Raw genomic sequence first — 21854 nt, 5'->3', positions numbered from 1 at the left:
AAAAGTCCATCAGCTGCAGTTACAGAAACAGAAGGAGAAACCTGAATTTCATGTTTAACTACTTAAAGAATCATGGACTCTTTGATTCTGTAATTACTGGACAAAGCCATCACTTTCTTCCCATTTTCCAACCACTGATTAACCGGAGGCTCTCATATGCATCAAAATAAAAGCCCCTTTCTCTTAGTGATCATGCAAAAATGAGAACGTAGACAATGTAATCATGTTAGAAATGGTATTCAATTAATAGCTAGCTAAAAATTATTCAAATGGTGATTCAGGGACTGAATAATAAACGGGAAATGGACCAATTAAGCAAATGGACAAGCTAATGGCTACAGTGCAACAAAGTGAGCCCAATGACAATTTGATAAATTAATAGAAAGCTTCTTGGTGGGCTGACACATAAGGAGCAGGGGAAATTGGGAGGTATGGATAATTAACATTCTGAAATCAGAATACAACTCTGTCAGGAGACAAAAGGAGGGCTTTGAGCAAGCAGAGCCTATGGAAAGCAGGTATCACCCTTTGACACTTCACAGACCTCTGCAGGGATGTTTCAATCACATCACTCTGACCACTACATCGAGTAATTCTCACTTTAAATACATGCAGCAAGTTTCTGATATGAAAAAAAAGACGCATCCAAAATCTGAATAAGAACAGAAGCTGTCCAGAGGAACTAACAGGAATTAACACAGTTTAGAAAATGAGCATTTTGCTTTAAAACGAGCAGCATGGGCTAGCTGGGGACTAGCTGCATCACCACAACTGCTGTTGTAGTCCCATGTTGTAGCCATGGAATACATGTTCAGTGCAAAAAGACAAAAATAGCATTGTATCCATGAGCTAGTTGCCAAATTATGCCCGTGCACTCCAACATGTCAGCCTTAAGTCAGTCTTGTAAAGGAACATACAGAATTTCCACACCAGGCTACCATTCCTTATGACTTCCCATTCAGGATCTCATTTTGATGTTTGATCTCAGACAGATTTTCTTTATCACCTCTTGATGAAACAATCCAGTGTTTCACCCCCAGGCCAAAGTTATAAGCATCTGGAAATGGCTGAATGACAATATTAATTTTGCCTGAAAAACACAAAAGTGTAAAGGAACAACAACAGGGTGTATGCCATCATCTCTTTTCCCCAGGGGTTGGAAATCCCTCTTTTTCTGCCCCTCAGTTTTCCCATTTGCTCAGCTCCATTGAGATTGCAGCTGCTTGAACACAGCCATCCCCCCAAACTCCCCTCCACTGGAAAGCATTACATTATATGAAACAATAACTCCAAACTTTGTTTTTTTTTCACTGCAGTAAGGTGCCACGAGCTGCTGGGACACTATGACAGAGGACTATAATCCCTGCCTTGTTCAGGGAGAGGAGGGGAAGGACAGGGCTTGCTCCAGGCTCCAGCTGACAGCAACAGAAAGTTAACAGGTGGCAGCACAAAACCTCCAAACCAGCAAGAAACCCTGCAAAACCAGCAAAACAGGAAAGTAGGTTTCTCTCATATCATGGTTTCTTCAGCCTGCCTATTACCTTTAATTAACAGAGGTCTTATTCATTGTGCTGGAGCAAGGCAGCCTTTGCACTAAGTGGTCCTTGCAGTGATATGCAGCAGTGCAGCATTTTGTGGCTTGGAAAACTGGTTGGTTTACTTACAATATGCTTATGTAGCCATAAATTCTCATCAGGAATTATCCTGAAATTGCAGCATGTTTTCCAGGGTCATCATGTTACATGAAATGTTCAGCCCTGCCTGGGGCAGGATAATATGTAAGAAACACAGATATGCCTCAAAGCAAAACAATAAAAGGAGGCTTTTTGCTGGCTCCCAGGATTCTTGGAGTTGTTGGGTCTTAGCACAATTTCACTTTTAATACCTCATTTTATTCCTAAGGATATTTTAAAAGGTCTTTGAACACTTTCCAGAGGCCATTTCTTGCTTTTAAGTTACGTTTAAGATTCAACCCTACTAAAACATGAGTATCATTTTTTAACTTTAATGTACCAGTGACACACTTGGAGATTTGGACTTGCAAGTTAAGGACTACATCTGGGAGTCCACAAAAGTATTTCAGTGCTGAGCCACACAGCTTTCACTGTCTGCCTTAGGCTTTGCAGAAACCAAAAGTTTTCCTGAAGAGCCTCTTATGCAGCAATTTTACCAGGCACAAAGAGCAGATCAGACCTTTGTGGGTTCTTTCCGCTGCAGAACTTTCTACTTTTTCAGCACTGCAGTGCCAAGATAATAAACTCTGCTTTCAGTTCCTATCATTTACTTGATAATATATGTAATTTAATGGTCCATCATCATAATTGTTTTTAAGTTAAACAGATTTTCCAGGGGGGTTCAAGTTATGGTCTAAGAGTTGGAAATTCCAGCTGAGACAGACATGCATAATGCTGGGTTACCAGTGTAAAATTTTGCCCTTTTACAAGCAAGGTTCTGAGCACTTGGTGAACCAAGGCCTGGCATGGAGAATGGGAAAAGCCTAAAATTCAGCCTATGATCATGGCAGATCAGGGGAAGTCACAGGGCTCAAATCCACAGTTAGAGACCAGTCTCTTCTTCTGGTCCTAAAATCTGAGCAGCCGCTTCAAAAAGAGGTCTTACAGTAGCTCAGCATCTCTGAACTTTGTACACACCTCAAAAAGGAAAGAGATGCAAAAAACCCCAAACAGTGGGAAATAGCTTAGCTGTGCTGCTCCTACTTATTAATTTCAATTCAATTGATAATACAAAACAATTAATTTTAATTCAATTGATAATAAAAAACAAGGATGCTATGCAGAGCATCCTTCTCCCAGCTCAAACCAAAGGAATCCAAATGCAGCCCATTGATGAATGTACATGCTCTGACAAAAATTTAATTTGCCACAAAAACAAGAATGCCACCAACTCACATAATACAGTAATAAACATTTTTCTTGCCCTTTGTTTTTAAAGCTGCAAAATACATTAGTGCACACACACATACTAGTCCACAAGAAACAGCTCAGAGCTTTAGTTTCAGTTTCCATTTCTAGACAAGGATCTGGTAAGAATCTGTTTTCAGTCTGAACCATCATATCCTTCTGGTTTCTATTCCCAAGCCGGTTTTGCCCCCAAGCTGGACACTGGATATCAAATACAGCAAGAGTAGAATTGAGATGAATGCAATCAGACTCAGAAATCTTTTCATTAATGTTCTTTGCAGAATAATGAAATATCCTGCTACCCTGCTCTCAACATGGAACACATTAAAAACAAGCAAAATTAAATTGGACCTCTAATACAATTGGTGGAGTTGCTGCTTCCATGGACTTCTGTAATAAGGTTTTATAGTGATGGTCTCAGAAAGTCAGGCCATCACCTTCTCAGAATGCAATAAAATAAAGTTCTGGCAGTAGAAAACATATCTCAAGGAGATATTGTTGGAAAATGAGTGGGAATACCTGGGAGCTACAATCAAAGTGTAGTTGCGGAAGATCCAAACCAGACCCTAATCTTTATTTTATGTAGATCTGTTTTATTTCACATCATCTCCACAATCTGTTATATAAAAATATGTTCATGATGTGCAAGGCACTGCATGCTCCAAAACATCTCTTCCCTTTCCCCAAACTATATAGACTTGTTTTTGTGTCTCTCTATTTACATTTCAATTCTAAGTAGATGTGCTCAGACAGTACCCATCTGAGGGCTTCTGGGTCTCTGACCACTCTGCTTGTCAGAGAGCCGAGTCCTCGAAAGCCGGATAGCGTAATGAAATCTTCCTCTATGAAGGCGGGACGGCTCACAGGCGGCTTTATTTCCAGGAGGGTTTATTGAGGAACAGCAATTCAGGGAGCGAAGGGAAAACAACCACTCCGGGAGGGAGCTCGCTCTGAGAGCGCCGAACAGGGGGCGGAATCGGGATTATAACTGGGACAAGAGAGGGAGGGTCCAGGCATGAAGCGTTCAGTGAAGGAAGGCTTCGGGGGCAGAGTCAGGGTCGAGTGGCAGGGTTATAACCAATGAGGGTAAGGGGAAAGAGCGGCTTCAGGGAAGGAACCAATGGAGGTATAAAGAACAAAGAATTTTCTAGAACCAAGGGATGACAGACATACTGATTGATAACAGGGGAGGCGGGGAACTACACACCTGTCACCTCCCAGGGTAATTCGGGGGGACAGTTTCCCAAGTCCCCTCCCACACCCATCTGAGCTGAAAACCACCTAAACCTTTCCAAAAAAGGTTTCTAAATTTTGCTAGCTAAAACTCAGTGTATTTTAAGCCTTCTCATTAGGACTGGTATTCATCCTCTGCAGATCTGGATTTTTTTGTATCACAGTTTTACTGTGGAGCAGAGAGATTAGTTTGCCAGCTGTACCTGACTGGTGTGAAAACAAATAACATGGACTGAAATATTTTTGGGAAAAGAAAGGAGATTTTTCTTTTCTCATTTCTGTGCCTCACTCAGGACATTCTTTCTTTTTATCCTTCTCCTATGAACAACAAACACTGCAAAGATTACATGTTTTTACGCTTCATAATATCATCCTGAATTGATGTGCAGGAAGCAGCAACAGATCTATTGCAGCTCTCAAACTTCCATCTACTTCAATTTCTTGGAATCATACACCTGGGAGCAGAGATCACCATCAAAAACTTGGAAACACCCAACACATGAGAAGGAGAAATTAAGGAAATTTTTCTAAGAAGCGCTGGACGCACATTTTTGTCCAAATTTTTTCTCCGTATCTGCTTCAGAGGGGAGTTCTGGGAGTTCCCTTTCTCCTCAGGGGCTGCAGGGGCATGGTTTCACCACGGATAAACTCTGCAAAAGCTGCAGCAGGTACTGCAGGGCCCTCACTGCTGCCGTGCACTGGTGACAAGAGCATCACACACGGGCATGAGGAGTGGGCAGGTGTCCATCCCTTCTGCAGCTCCATCAATTCTTCCACTCCTTTGGGCACCTGTGCTGCTGTGCCCTCCCTGCTGCTGCAGCAGCATCACTCTGGCAGCAGCATCACTGTAGCTACAATTCTGCAGCAGGTCCCTGAATCAGAAATAAAACAGCCCCACATGGCACCTGATGCCTTTTTGATGTTCAGGACATCTCCCAGTCTGGGGTTCCAAGCCAGGTGTTCCTTTCAGCACTGATGATCTTGGCAGGTCCCTTCTAGCTCAGCATGTTCTGTGATCCTGTGATTAATTAGCATTTGGGGGAGCCTGTTGCCAGCAGGTTCTTTGCAGCCACGGGCTATTTTCCACAGGAATATACGTGGGCTGGAAAGTGTCTTGCTGCTCTCAGGAGCAAGCTGGAGTCCAGCACTGTAAGTATTTAATTACTCTCAATGGTTTTACAGCCTGGAGCAGGCTTGTGGCTAGCTACACTGGTGTGGGAGGCCCTGAGAAATCCTGGGATACTGCATTTTAATGGAAGCAGTCCTTCCCGCAGTTTTAAAATAGGTACATCTAACAAAGCATTTCAGGCGTTTCAAACTACATCTGAGCTGCAAACACACCCACTGGATGTGTAAAGACTTGGAGTCTTTATCAGAATGAACCTGAAGTGAATCATATTTTATTACGTAAGAGTCACACACTAATAGCAAAATGTGTCAAATGCTCTCAATCATTTCCCATGACCATTAACACATGTATTACACACATATAACACACATATACTTATAAATGCATGTATGAACACCCACAAGTACAAATTTCACTTTATTGTTGCTCTTCGTGCATGTGCAGTTGCACATGAGTAAACCCTGACTTAGATATAGGAATTAACTTCACTGACAGTTTCTCTGGAAGTTTAGGAAGTTTTTTTTTCCATAGCTCTTTTCTACAAGGCATAAGTAGGGTAAAAAAAACAGCTGGCCTTGGACAGACAAGCAACTCCCATTGCCAGACTGCAGCCAGACTCTAACCTTTTCCCTTCATCCACCAGGATCCTCCTTTTCTTTCTCCAGGATCATTGCAACAGAAACTATTTCAAGTACACCCACTCAAATGGTTTGCAAAGTCCTCATGCTTGTATGTGAAGGTGCTAACGCTGAAAGCAAATAGAATTTTTTTTTTCCTCATTGAAATGGGCTCAAAGAGTCACTTACTCTGTCTCAACTGGGAAAAAAAATAAAAGAATGAATAGGCAGAGGGAAGGGAAAAAAAGAAGAGAGGCCACATTTTTAATCTAATCCTTGGACCAGGCAATCAGGGTGGATGCAGGGCTGCACCTCTGCTTGGCAAGCTCTGCTTTGACACTGGACATGGATAAAGCACACTTCATTTTTATTTCAGGGTTGGTTTTGGCTTGTTTGGTTTTTTTTTTTGTTTTTTTTTTTTTTTTTTTTCAGATTATTTCCAAGAATGCTGCAAGCCCACAAACTGACTTTTCAATCACTTTTTTGTGCTCTCCTCACGGAGGGCAACAGGCTTGTGGAGAAGGCTGCTGACAATTGTTGTATTGCTGAGCCAAACCTATTTATGCCAAGATAGATTTGTTCATTTCTTCTCCCACTCCTTCTTCTCCCAATATTCTCTTCTCTCAGACTTTTAATAAGGCAGAAAAGCAATGATGCAAACAGACAGAGCCCCAGTATGACCATATGCACACCACCCCCAGTTGCTGGATCCTGCAGAAAAGCAGGTAATTTTGTCTGTCATATTTTATGTCACACTTATTAGCCTGAAGTGCAGTAATGCACGTTTTCATTCACAAGAGAGCCTCTTCTGAACAACAAGGCCATGAATGGGTAATAATAAAAGTATATTCCATGTGCCAGGGACCATGCTAATTAGCAGATTTGGAAATCTCTGTCAAACACTATAAAATGTTACAGTGTTTAAATAAATGTTTAATAGTGGAAATGATAAACTGAGTGGGGATGGCTTGGGGAAAAGAGTTATTTGAGCAGTTTTCTGAGCATGAGCAATGAAACAAAAAAAGAAGCTTTCAAGTGAAAGTTTAATCTGGCTGACACCTTTGAGTAAAGGCTTGTCCCAATCTGCAGTTTAGCACACTCTACAGGTAGAGCAGAAACACTGTGAGCTTGGTCTCTTTTGGGGTCACTGGCCCAGCAGAGCCCCTTTCCCAGAGGGATCAGCAGCCCCTGCACTGCAGCAGGGAAACAGCAGGCTCCCAAAAGTGCCTTTTCAGCCTCGGTGCTGCTGATGGACACAGGACACCCCCCACCTCCCCAGGCACTGCCCTGACACAAGAGCAACAAGTCAGGGGGTTAAGAGCAGGACAAGAGAGCAGCAAAGTCAGCATGCACTGACAAGGCTTCCAGAATCTCAGGTGTGGTCTTAAGGTCTGCCTTTTATTAAACACTGGCAGATAAATACATGGTTTGAGTTTAAAAATATGAATGCAAGTGTTTTGACAAATGAAACTAAAATAGACTTCTAACTTCAGTGCTCATAAACAAGGCTAAAGCAAGGACAAGGTGATAGGAACCTCCTGTCCCTCAATTCCAAAGACACTTTTCAGAAGTACACCATTACTTCACCTGTTTCAAGTGGCACATCTGGGGTGACCTCAGCAGCAGAGCTCCCCTGATTGCAGCTCTGCTGGGCACCAGGTAGAAGTAATCTCACACCAGGCAGGGCTTTTTCATTATTGGACAATTTTTAGACTGTAATATTTAACATGTAAAACTTCTTTACTTGAAATTCCAAAGTCAAAATAAGAGTTTTGCACTAAACCAAAAGCAATTACACAATTCTTATGCACACACACAATAAATTCATAGCTACCTGCTTTGGGGGAATGTCTAAGGAAAAATGAAAGATAGCAGGCTTTCCTCTGGCAGCATTTCCAATTTTTAAGCCCAAACTAATGCTGTAAACATGGGTGTAGCAGAAAGCAAAGCATCTTGTAGCTCCTTGTGATCCCAAAGGCTCCCTGGTCAGCCAGCAGGTTGTGCCAGCATTCCAGCTGCAGGGAAGAAGAGCAGCCCCAGCTCAGGGGTGATCTGGCAGTAAGTTTTACCCTCTGACCATTCAGTATGTGCAAATCTCTCCTTAGAGCCAAGTCCCTTCCTCACAGCCCACTTTAGAGAACTTCCCCGCAAATCACTGAGTATTTTTGCCAAATGCAGTCCCAGCAAGACCTGTCTGGGGGCAAACCCTTGCTCCCCACACTAGGTATGGGAGAGGGGTGTTACACAGAGGAGCACAGCTTCTGTGATCCCACGGATGCTCTGAGTTTGCTCTTTGAAACCCCAACAGCAGAATTCAGCGGGATCTGTCCTCAGGAAAGCTGAGACAGAGGGCCTGCCCCATCACCTCCCATCCCCTGGAACAGATCCCAGCATGGGGAACAGCACAAGGGCTGCAGCCTTGGAAAGGAGCAAGGAAATGAGTTACAGCAGCAAAGACCCCAGCACATCCCAAACTCTGTTCGCCACTGTGGTCAGAAACCCTGTTTTCTTGAGAGGCATGGGAAAGGTCAGGCTGGAGAATTAGAGGTCCCTCTTCCCTGTGCTTTTTCAAAACTGAATCCTGCCCAGGTTTTACTGAGCCCTGGTCTATGGCTCACAAACCACAGGCCATGAGGGAGGTGATGTGGGAGCTCGGTGACCTGTTCACATCCTCACCTCCTCCCATAAACTGAAATCAATGTATAAATAGAAGTATTTGAAGGACAGACTCAGGAGGCTCCCCAGGGGTGGAAACCAACATTCAGCTCTCCTGGAGTGCTCATACACAGGGCTATTAAGACCAGCTGAATCCCAGGACTAATGATGGATTATGTCTGTGCTTTCCTCCAAAGCAGGCAAAGCACTGGAAAATGGAAATCTGAATCTTGACCGTCTCGCTGCAGTCAGCAAAGTGAGCTCTGGCACAGAACTGACAGGAAATGGGGTATTAGCTGGGGGAAAATAAATGGAAGAAATGTCCTTCAGCTTGGCCCCCTTTCAGGTTCTTCCCTTTGGTCCCCAGGTGAGCTTTAAACCTCCTGTTTGTGGCTGCTTCTTTAGGCTCAGCGTAGCTCAGCATCTCTGAGTTGCTACAGAGCCAAATGGCTGTGAATTTTGGTATTTTTCCTTCCAGTGCACCACAGTGTCCACGTCCCTGACTCAATCTTTTGTTACAACACTTATCATAACTAATTTTGGGAACATTTTATTTTTGTCTCTTCAGCATAAAGTCATCAAATAAATACAAAATGAGCAAATATTACCACATAGCTCAATTGTTTTTCCTTCATCGTGTACTTGGTTCCTCAGCTGATTAGAATGTAAATTCTATTAATTACATAGAATTTTTCCCCTCTATTTTGCTTGATTTATTTCACAGTGACCTATGAAAGATACTAACAACACGATTTTTGTTTTTCACTGCCTACCTCAAGCACAGAATTGCTGCATACAGATTTCAAAAGCCTGTCTCTTACTGAGTCCTGGTCCACCACAAAATGGTTCACATTTTCCTTTATTTTTAAACAACTGTTTAGTATTTTTACTATCTCTGATTCCCACTATACAGAGACCAGAAAAGACTCACTCACTGGGGTTCTTGAAGTGATCCCACAGCACAATAATACACTGGCAGATTTAGTACTTCTTTTTAAAGCCAGACCTAAATTTTAAGTCATAACTCATTTGTCAACTTCTTTCAAACATCCTAGGGATAAAGAGAACAATTTAGGCTTACAATACAATAGACTTGAGGAGTCTGGATCTGTAAATCTGAAGGAGGAAAAGAGAATGGAAGAAAAGTATCCAACCCCAGTATTGTGTGGTGAAGATATCCCATGGAGATATGTAAAATTTGAAGCATAAAATTAATAATACTTTTCAAAGATGTGCCAAGATATACTTAATGACCATTTTAAAAGTACTTGGAAACCCTCAGAATGCAAATGAACCTAAATACAAGACAGCAAATGGAGCACAACAAAGTCCTGATGACAGGAACAGACGAGTATGAGCCTCTAAAAAAACACAAAGGAAAATATTACAAAAAACCAACGTTGGATGAATCTTTAGTCCAGACACTCAAAAGTACACTGTCCAGATGCATTAGATTATGAAACATCTTCAGAGAGCCTATTTTTACTGTGCTTCAAGCCGCTTTCTCCCACGTTTTAAAGCCATGTGGCTGTGTGCTGTGTGTTACCAGATCTGCTCTATTAGCAATTAAACCAGCCTGCACACCCCCTGGACAGAAAATCACAGGCAGGGGTGCAGCTATGCTGGCAGCCAGAGGCAGCAGAGCTGAAAGCACGGTTGGATCCTTGTCACCTTGGCACATCCGCGGAGCGCGACGGAGCGAAAGCGGCCGGCTACGGATGGTCCCGAGGGAGCCTCCTCGAGGTACCACAGCACAAATAATTAACAAACAACAGGGCCAAAGACTGGGGGTTCTTCCCCCAGTAGGCCAAGAGCTGCTCCATGGGCTCAGTGTGTTTTCTTTCCCGTTAAGTGAACAGCCTGGGCTCTGGAAGAACCTTGGGGTGTGCTGCTTTCCCACTCCCGTGTCCCGCTGGTTCCACTTGTGCCAGCGGATGATGGAGCTTTGAGGGAGCAGCAGAGTCTCAGCCAAAGCTGGGGACTCACACGGTGACCAGAGCAGCCCCGGGCTCGCAAAATTGCTCTGGGACAAGGGCAGGACAAGAAATGACACTGCCAAAACTCCGCTTCTGAAAACCACTGCCTTCCCTTCCCCCGAGGGGAAGAAAAGCCTTGTGTTGACAACAAGCCTGAAGCTTTCCTAACGAAGAAGCACTAAATAAGAGGGTTTTTAATGCCAAGTTGTTTGCAGAAGGCATCACAAACCACAGAGCTGGAAGCCAGAAGGTGAAAGGCTGATGTCTCCCGAGGCCAGGAGTGCCTGAACCTGGTGTTTGTTCACTCCTGTAGCCATCTAAATGTCACAACAACCAGCTTCCTTCTGCAGCTTCCTGTTCTTTTGCCATGAGCTGCAGACAAAAAGGGCTGGGAAAATGACCACGGAGGCTCAGGGCAAAACACAGCAAGGTGCAAAGAAGGTGAAGATGTCTGAGCAATCCAAGGCAGTCACAAGAGAAGATTTCTGCTTAGTTTATAGAGTTCTATTATGACTACAAAAGGCCATACACTTCTAGAGAGAGACTGTAATTAGCTCCAAAGCTGACAAGTACCAGAGATAAATGTGAAAAGAAAGCTCTTTGCTACCGAGAAAGGCAAGATTCATAACTCACACACTGTGCAGGTAGTTGGCTCCTGTGCTAGAATTCAGCCCATGAAATCCCCTTCCTGCCAATCTCAATTGTGCTGCTGCCCCTCGAGAAGTGCCAGCTGGAAGCTGAGACAGTTTTGCAGATAACATTACTTGGTTGCTACCAAACTCCAGTTGCTGTTTTATATATTTACTCACTTAATTCAAGGTTAAACCAGCTAACTCCAGGACAAAAACCCTGCACCAGTTGCTTGCCACATGTGAGACTGACAGCAGCTAGGTGTATGGATGGAAAGACAATCCGTCTTCATTTGAACACCGCACTAGTGGATGACAGCCACAGCTGTTCTGGGCAAGGCAGACTGTGCAAAGCACAGAATGCAGCTCACTGCAGGGAGAGACAGACCTGAACCACAGCACCACAGAACCTGCCTTCTTTTTCTGGGCTGGGACAGCAACACCTAAAACTCAGATCTGCAGCTGGGCTTCAGATCAGGCTCAGTGAGATGCAAACTAATTTTTTTTAATCTTATTTTCAGTCTGGAAAGGGCAAGGAGAATTTCACAAGATCAGTTTGTCTCAGTATTTTTTTTCCAATTTTAGCTGACCACATGAGTACAAACATAAGAAGGTTCGGCAAAATCAAAACTGAATCCATATCTTAAACCTGGCTGCGTTCTTACAACTGAATTTTAACATTATCTCCTAGTCCCAACTCCCTGTCCAAGACCCTACCCTTGAAAGCTTTGCTTTTTTCTGAAGGCCTCAGTTATCCACTTAACTGGAGGGGCTGGTGGGGAAATGGGGAAAAAAAAGATAAACTTTTGAGGTTTATCAATGAGATGTTTCCATCTAGTTTGTACTACTAAAAATCCTGAGTAACTCCCTTTAAATCAAAGGAGGAGCACCAGGACAAGCTGCCAAAAGGAGTTATCAGATGGAAGATAAATTCAAGTTCCTTTAATTCAATGTCATCTTTACGTTTTCCTTTAAGACAAATTCCGGCTATTAAAATTACATTAATTCTGAATTACTTCAATAAGATGGACAGGAAGAAACCTTCAGGTGTCCTGAATGTGGCATTAGTGATGCAGAAAGAAATACTAATTATAATCTCTTTTAGCAGATGTGAGCCAGGATAAGAAGCTCTTCTGATTGAACTCTTCCCCCCTGAAAACTCTGGCTCGAACATGGGCCATCAGAAAAGCCTTGCTGAAGAATTACTTACAGGGAATCACCAGGATTATTTAAAGGGAGTTCCCCAGTGGACATGGAGAGCAGCTTTGTTTCCAGTGTGTTGGTGATCTCTGTGAAATTCCTTCACAAAACCCTCCTTCCTTTGGGAGGTGCAAAACTCCATTGGCAAAGACAGACCAAGACTTACTTCAAGAGATGGCAAATCAATCTCTAGATTCTGAAAAGATTGAGCTGCTGATTCACATTCAAGCATCAACTGGGAAATTTAATCAGAGTCCTTCCATAATATTTCTTATTTTCTGTGAGATGCCACAAACAAAAAGGGATAAGTGAAGCCAGCAAATGTGATTCAGAAGGGAAGCCTTGCAGGGTGGGAGTTTAGGCTGAGAGGCAACAGCTCACACAAGCTGAGCTATCCATGAACCTTCCTGGATTTATGGGACACCAATGCTGAAGAACAGATATGCATTATTTTTTGCTTTAACATACAAGCATGTACAACACAGACCACGGCAGAAGAAAATGAAGCCTGCTGTTCTGTGGGTAAGGAAAAGTAAAAAGCAGAATGAGGAAAGACAAGACTCAAGTTAAATTTTTAATAAGGAGCATTTAGAAGCATCTTCTGAAAAGCCAGTGAATCTTTAATGCAAAAATTGGTTCGAAAAGGCAATTACCCCAAAAAGAAATTACTCTGCTCTGCAGAGGGACAAAATTTAATAATTAAAGTGCACACTGAGAGATTTTACTGCTATTTTAAGTACTTTCCTACTTCAGCCGAACTATGAAGATTCAATTGTTGCCTTCCTTACGTAAGGCCAGCAGGCAGTTCAAGCTAAACCTCCTGTAAACCAGGCTGTTGTAAAAATCTGACTGCCTTTGGCAATCACAGATAGAAGCAGATTCTCTGAGAAGATGTAGGGGATTGTTTCAAAGAGAATAATGCAAAAAAGTAACTTTCAAAAATAAAAACCTGTAGGTTTTTATTTTAAAAACCCAGGTAATCTACAGGATGAAGACATTAGCCTGATGTAAATCCCAATTGCCTCACATTTCCTGAGCTCAGGGCTTCACTTGCCATCTTTCAAGGGACATTTGAACCTGTCTATCTGTGGTGATGGTATTATGATGGCACCTAGTAAGAGGCATTTCCTTAGCAGTCCCAAAAACAGCAATGGAAGAACCAAGCATCCAACACAGTGACCCCTCCTTCTGTTAGTCCTTTCACGTTAACAGACTATAAAACTATAAAAATGTCCCTTTTACATCCTCTCCTCCCTTATTAAATGACCTGGGGTAGGATGCCATGGTAACCTGCTGGAAAAGGAGCTGACATTCATGCATGACAGAGGAGCCCAGTGCAAGTCCTCCCCACTCACCCAAGAGCACTGCTGCATAGGCAGGGGGTGCAGAACAAGTGCCCACCAAACAAATCAGTGTCAAACATCACAGAGCTCAGCTGATGTCTTCACATTTCTGCTTCTTCCCTCCACTCCCCTCGCTCTGCCTCATCGGCGAGGGGGAAACCTAAAACCAAATGGCAACAGAGGTTTGGGACTGGTGTGGAAAGCACTGAATGTATCTCAAATGGGACATTTTCAACCTAGGACGTGCCTGAAGTGATGGGGATTTTGGAAGGAATTTTGAATAAGTTAGAGGCAGGACCTCTGTGTGTATTTGATGATGCAGTTTATTTTCTTATCTTCTGCATAGGCAGGAAGGGTCAGTTTGGCTCACATCTTTACTGCATGGCTCAGAAGGTCACAAGACCCCTAGTTACAAGACCTTTTAAGGATTTCTTGACCAATAAAACACAGGCAATAAGGATATTTATGTTTTTGACCCAATCCTTAAATATTTTGTCTTACAGACTCATGCTACATTGTAAGCTTTCTTAGCCAATCATGTTATGACACACAAACCTCCAGTACTGCATTATAAATTTCTTGTTTACCTTCATAACTACTTTTATTTTTATATCTTAAACTCTGAAACTCTAAACTTTCTTCTTAACGTGTCTCTGCTTTAAACTATAAATCCACATTCTTGTCTCTAGCACTTAAGTTTGGAATCCTTTTCCAAGGTCTCAAATCAAATCTTGTGTTTAATTCTAAGCTTTTGCTGACTGGCCCAAAGTTCTGAGGGTTCCTTGCCTTTTGGATTCCAACATGAAACAAGAAAAACGAGGGGTGCAGAGGTAATGCTGAATATTAACTACAGCAAAGTGCCTCTAGGGAAGCAGAGGCTTCCAGACAGCACTGGGGAGGGTCTGGCCCCTCAGGATATAGAGGAAAGAGGCTGAATTTATATCTCTGTCCATGCAGACAAGGCCAGAAAGACTCCACAGCTGTGGTTCTGCCAGGTTCTCTTAGGGCACAGGAGCTGAACAGACTGACAGACAGCAAAGACATAAAATAACTAAACTCTCTTTCCTTATCTGACTTGCAGGATACATTAGGCTCCCAAGATGACAGAAATAGCTTCAATTATATGCTCCAATCCTTTTTTTAAGTAATAATTAAAAAAAGGTAATGTGATCTTGAAAATATATGCACAGTTGAACAAACTGAAAAATACTGCTCACTTGTCCAGGCTTCTTTCCTTTCCCTTCTCCTTCCCCTTTCCCCATCCTTCTTTGTGCTTACATGCTCTACACAAATATACATTCAATGCTGAAAATTCAGGAGGTTTTTAATTTATTCATAAAAGACAGCTTGTTGCTGTGTTTAAAGGATGTTTTTTGTGATGTATTTTATTTTTGCCATTTTGGGGTTTTTCATAGATGTTCAGAAAAAGGTTGCTGAGAATGACCATGGCTGTCCACTTAAAGATTGGTGTCTGTGTGAGATTTAACCAGCAGCAGTGAGTGCTCTTGGATTTTTTCTGACACATTCATAAGGTTGGTTGAGCTCTCACAGGCTGCACCAGAATTCTGCTGTCCTGTCTAAACCTGCCTATGAAAATTTAAAATATTATGTTTATTTGAAATACTATTCAGTGCTTTCAGAAACCGAGGTAACTTTCCCTGTTCTCTCATCTCCTCAGCACATTTCAGGTTGAGTGGAAAGGGTTGAGAAGAAGGAAAATATGTTTATTTTTAGCTGCATGTGACTGAGAGGTACCGCAGGAGAAATCAAAGACACACCAGAGGAGCATATCAGGGAGTCAGGTCTCCTCAATTTAGTAATTAAATCCAAGCAAGCAAAATTTTCTCCCAGAAAAGGAGGTGTGGGGAAGAGGAGGATCAAGAAAAAGAGCAAGACTGTCTGGGACCATGAACAGCTGGTTTCCATTCACTGAGGAAGAAGAGGGTGGCTCTAGGAGAGGGTCTGGGGTGATGTAGTGGCTGTCAGTGCAAGAATGAGAGGGGAGGGTGCTGCTAAAATACACTGTGGTTACCATACCCGAGACATCTTGTTCCCCTGACATCTAATTCTCAAATGAAACCCATCAAAAATACTGGAAACAAATGCAGAATAGATAGGGAACTGGAAGCAAACACTGAAGAAAAGCTTTAAGTTGGAGAAAGAAAATTTTGAAGACACAAGAGTTCACCAGTATTAACAGAAGACAGCAGCAATCATGTAGCTTCACACCACTTTCTCCACAACGATTTCAGTTAAATTGTGTTTAGTTTCGCTTTGCTTTGTGCTTTGAATTAATTCCCAACTTGCCAAACATTTCATCTTATTTACTGAAGCAACCCCACAACCCCAAACCAGGGGAAAGCTGAGCAGATCAGTAATTAAAAGGAAAGGTGTGTACTCGGGGCCAGTCGGTGCCTGGAGGAATAGGCTTGGATTGAAGCTGTCTGCAGAGAGGAAAAGCAAAGGTGAACTGATATTGTTTTGGGCAGTAGGTACAACCAAGATGGTCTGGTGCCAGTAGTAGAACCTCTGTTTACAGCAGGGTCAGGATTTAACTTTGTTGTTTTCAATCTTGTGGGGTTTTCCCCCCCATATTGTCATGGTGCTCCCTCCCCCTTAAAGGGTGAGTGGTTACAGGTCCTAAACTTTGTTTTAGGGCAATATACAGCACAGCAGCACTCTCAGAGCAATTATATCAATGGCAAGAGAGAAAAACTCACTGACAGCAGCTGGGCAGGGTCTGGGAGACTCACAGCCATGGGAACAACTTATCTCTACAGACAGCACTGGCAGGGCTTGTGCTACACTGAGCTGCAACTGGGTTTGTGCAAACCCCTGACAGTACTGACCAAAAAGGACCCAGATTCAGGCTCTGTCCCTGGTCCCTAGGAGAGCCATATCAGCTGCTGCACTCCCAGAGGTGGATTGAAACCTGAGCTGTGCCTCCAGGAGAGCCTCAAGCCAGCTGAGATTCACCACCGTGGAGAGCTGCCAGGCTCCGGGAGGTTTTCCAGAGAAGAGAGGGGCCAGGGGTGACCTCCAGGCACTGCAGATTTCCCCATTCCCTCCAGCCAGGAGGGACAATCAGGACGTGCCACTGCCCTCCCATCCTGCATCCCAAAGCCCCTCTGGAGAGGGAAATCCTCCCAGCCAAACACATCTGTGCAAAGCACTGGCAGTGCAGGGAGGTGTCTGGGGCTGGCTCAGATCTGCCCCTGCAGATCTCTGGGGAAGGGGAAATGCTCCCATCCTCCCAGGGACAAACCCACAGAGCACTCCAATTAAATGTGAGATGTTAAATTACTCCCATAGCTGGCCCTGCATTTTCCCCCCTCGGCTCTCTGCGTGTTGTTCAGAAGCTGTCAGATAATTAAGTGCAAAGGCTAAGTTAACGTAATTTGAATAACAGCTAATGAAACGTGCTGCAATTATTTCTGAGTGTGTTATCTGTCTTCCCTCTCTCACATGGTAACTGCAATTGCCTCTGCCAGAAATCTCCAAGCAGGTGATGATACACCAGAAGTGCACACTCTTCACTTCCATCTCTCCTTCTCTCACCCAAAAACCGCTCAATCCACCTCCCATTGCCTCTGTCAGAGGGGATTTCTCCTGGGTCTCTACACAGAGCCCACTCCTCATGACAGCAACCCCATTTTGCTCCTCTCTCACTTCCATTCCACACTTTCCCTCTACCACTGTGTGGAGCTGGTCAAATTTTGCATAGGAAATCCCTATGAGAAAGGAAAAGGAGAAAATATTAGGAAGCAGGAGCTGCCACTGTCACTTCATTATCTATGAATATGCAGAAGAAGCAAAGCTCTCCCAAGGATTTATGGGAAGCAGCACAATTTGCTGCCTTAAGGATGAGAATGATCACAGGAGCTCATGGTCTCGCACCTTTGTTTCCAGCCTTCCCATTCAAGGAAGCAGCAGCTCCAAAAACTTCTGTGGGTAAAATTATCCCTTTTGCTGAAGCACCTGCACTCCTGTGAAAAGACAACAATCCCTTCCCTCAAAAGAAACTGTGATCTATAGCTGCACTCCTGAATTTTTCACTGAATTTAATTTGAGCTCAGTGTGACAAAATCTTTGCCCACTGAGGCAACAACATAATTTACAAAACATAACTTGGGTGTTTATTTATAACAGCTTCAAAAATATTTCACCTACAGCTTTATGAATGGTCTGGCAAAGTGAGGACTTGACCAGCTGGAAAAGGAATTACCAGGAAGCTCAGTATAAAACCACCTTCCTGATTTAAGGTATTCAAATTAATTACTGATAGGAGTAAAGTTTGGACAGGTGACATAGGAACCATCAGCACAAGAAACTAATCTCCAACATGTCTGGAGGGAGAGAGCTCAGGAAACACCCAGGACAGGGTGATGTCCAATGCCAGCTCAGTGGAAAGATTGTGCTGGAAAAAAGGCAGGGACAGCACTGAGGGATGCTGTGCTCAACACTTCCAAAAAGCAGGAGATGTTGCAGGTACAATCCTTGCAAAGGAAAGTCATAGATCAGGGCAGAGTATTTTTAACTGAGCTTGTAAGTTAGATTTGTGGGGGCTTTTATTCTTTGGTGAAGCCTTTTTTTTTTTTTTTTCCTCCCCCAGAACTTCCTCCTCTCTGGAAGGCAAAATAAGTGGGAAGTGTAGTAAGAGTAGTGGGAGAATGACAGGAGGCAGACAGAACTGACACAAGTTTCTGCTATTATCCTTGGAAAAACAGGAGAGACTGACTGGAAAAGTATCTGAATTTAAATGAGAGGATATATTGTAAGCTGACAGCCCTAAAACAGTAAGAAGTATGTCTAGAACTCCATATGAGGCAGTAGGCTTTAATTCTTTAGTATCCACTTTATTGGATTCTGCTGGATCTCAGGTTCCAACATGACCTACAGTTTATGTGGAGCTGTTAGATCCATCTTTATAGAGTTACCACCTGGTCTCTAGTCAATTGCCTGTAGTAAATGAAAATATTGACAAAGGCTTCACTAGTCCTGGCTTCCTAGTGCTTGATGGCAGGTCAGGAAGGCATTTCTGTTCGTCTAAAGTGAATTTAGAACTGCTTGGATAATAAAGCTTACATCTGAGCAAAGGGGCCTCACTGGATGCAAGAGGATTCCACAGCACACACAGTCCAAATGATGGGCTAATATCCCAAGTAATATGAAATAAAAGAGGGCCCACATGTCTGTGGTGTTTTGCTACAAGACCCTGAGAAACTATCAAGGACAGATTCACGAACTTCCTAATCAGCTCAATATCTCCCTCCAAAACCATTCACTCAGCTGGAGAGGAAGGTGTGACTGGAGGCTATAAACACAGTACAGTGCAGCAGAGTTTTCCACAAGGACTGCAAAATCAACCCATCCCAACCTCTTTCACATGTGGAAAATGACATATCTGTAAGCTGAACAGAGCAGTGGGACACTTCTCCTGAGGAAGTTACCTTGGATGGATCTCAGTCAGCTGAAAGACAATTTGACCAGAGGGAAGGAAAAGGAACTGGCTTGGAGAGTCACCAGAGGTAAAACCTTCTGGTTTACAGGAAGCTCATCGAGTGGTGCAAAATAATAAACCATAAATAATAAACCAGGTCTGCTAGAGGAAAGTACTGAGTGTGATAAATGCTCTCAGGATCTCTACAGCACTTGATGTCTTGGTCCTGCTGCTCCGTGCTGAAGCAAGGAATGAAACCCTGTGAAACCTCTTCAGGCTAATCTGCTACCTCTAAAACACATTTGAAGGAAAACAATTGCCATCCATTAAAAAATGTTGTATCTTAACACTCACTTTTCAGCGTAAAGCAAAATACAGAAAGTTATAATGTTAATCCATTTCAAGCAGTCAGGAAAAAAAAAAAAAAATCAGCTTTCCTAGGCCATCATATCTGCATTATCAGCATCTCCATCTTCCTGGCTCTCCACCACCCAGCTCCCAGAGGCAAGTCCTGGTCACACCTGATGCAAAGCATGCCAAGGATATACATTTAGAAGCTTCAAAGGAAAATGAAAGAGGTCCTAAGATGAAATAGAAACCCTGAAGAATGGATAATACATGCATATAAAAAAGCTGATAGTTTGCTGAGTAGATAATTGGTTTCATTAAAAGATAAATACCCCTCTCTCCTAATGACATTACTGTTGATATTACTCCATTGATAACATCCAGCTTAACATAACCCCTTTTTATGACTGCAGAGTCATGTTCTGCTTTCCAAAAGAGCCTCTGCCTTGAAGAAAGATCAAAGAACCTTTTTCGTGACCTGAACTCTTCAGCCATCAGCCAGTTCTTTTCAGCATGGCCCCTAAGTGATGGAAAGCTACATCCCAGCACAAAGAACCAGAAAAATAAACTGCATCAGAAAGAATTAGTGTTCAAAAATGGGTACACATTTAGAAGAAAAGAGAATGGAAAGAAAAGAGTGTAAAATATTTATTTCCCTCCTCCCCCCTCGATAACACTAGGCAGGAAAAATGGCTGGAAACCATTTATTCATGTTATTTCTTAACGTCTCAAGTTTTGTGAAAAATCACTCCACTTCAGAAAAGAGACCAAGATATGCAGGGCCATGGAACATTTTGGGATAAGAACCCAAGCAAACTGATGTATCTCTATGGAATTTCAAAGCCAGAGAGGAATATATATTTCAAATACAGAGAAAAATTATATCATGACTATATCAACTATTTTAAATATTGGGCAAATGCTAACTCTGTTCACAAGACATGTTTTCTCTCCTATTATAAAAGGAGAATTACACCATGGTAGTATGATATTCCCTTCATAACTATGATTGATCCTCCTTTTATCATAACTGAAAAGTTATCTGTAATAAAAACATACACAATCTGCCTCTTGTGCATTAAGAAAGCTCGTTCACTATCATAATTTGAATCATAATTTGCATCCTAATTTGAATTGCACTCCTCCAGAAGATGGCTTTGTTGAGGGAAGTTAACCAGCCCCAGGCAGGGAACCAAACACACAGAACATAGCCAGAATTTTATCCATATTCCCCTGGACTCAAAGCCCCACAAGGGAAACAAGGCAGCACTCAGAAGTAGCATTTCATTCCAAAGGACACTGACAGTCACAAGACCTTGTCATGATCTTAACACTATCAATTGAAAATTCCCAGAAAGATCACACTACACCCTGGACTGAGAGCTGCTGGGATGATGGACAGGAAAGGAGAAAGTCTGGATCCCAGTGCTGCAAAACCGGGTACCTTTGCTGCCTTGGATATACAAGAGCCTGTAATAAAAGATATTCCCCTTAAACACACTCCAAAGTCTCCCCTGATCAATACAAATACTTCCTCTGCTTTTACCCAGTAGCAACAGGGCTAAAATGTGAACTCAGGCTGTGTGGCAAGCACATTTCTCTCCCTCTCAGGATTTTTCATAGAGGTACACAGAGAGAAGAAGGAGAAAACAATTTCTATTTCTGCTCCTTGTTTTTCCCATGTGGAATGTGTTTGGAGAATTGTTTACCTGGGGTGAGTGCTTGATTGGATTCAGGTGAGGATTGTTTGAGCCTGATGGCCAATCCAACCCACCTGGGGCTGGACTCTGGAGAGGGTCACGAGTTGTGAGAGAGTTAAAGTCAGAGAAAATAGTATGTAGTTTTAGTATCCTCCTTTTATATAGTATATTAATGTATTTTAACATAGTTATAATAAAGAAATAATTCAGCCTTCTGAATTGAGTCAGACATCATCATTTCTTCCCATTGCGTTCACCTGCATTTACAATAAGGCTGTATTTGGTAAGGGTTTGCATGCTTTTGCTGAGGTTTTTTTTCCTTTTTTTTTTAGCCCTTTAAGAAAGCCTCCCAGCCTTATTCAGCCCTTGTGTTTCCCGTCCTAAATTCATGCTTGACATGTTTCAAGATGAAGACATTAGTGCAGTGAGAGTGGAATGAGTGGGGCCACATTATCATCAAGTAATAACTTGATCAGTACCCGAGATAACCTAAAATCTATCTCAGCTCCAGCTTGTGCACAAGCACAGAGGCTTGTGCTGCACATTCTGTGCAAACATTTCAGTGCCTCTCCAGCTGCTGAAAGATTGAATAATTCCCAGAAATTTGCAGAAAGTTGGTTTCAGAAACATCCTACAGCTTGTGATTCTTGCAGCACTCTGCTG

General features: G+C 42.8%; 1 long non-coding RNA gene across 1 annotated transcript in view; it reads right to left on the bottom strand.

Moving 5' to 3' along the window:
* The window catches only part of LOC146763366 (uncharacterized), a 132826-nt gene that overhangs the window by 22318 nt on the left and 88654 nt on the right, over positions 1–21854 (bottom strand). The window lies entirely within an intron of this gene.

Source organism: Lonchura striata, chromosome 1A, assembly GCF_050655825.1.
Source record: "Lonchura striata isolate lonStrDom1 chromosome 1A, ASM5065582v1, whole genome shotgun sequence".
NCBI lineage: Eukaryota > Metazoa > Chordata > Aves > Passeriformes > Estrildidae > Lonchura > Lonchura striata.
Note: the sequence above shows the minus strand (reverse complement) of the source record. Positions and strands in the feature narration are given on the sequence as shown.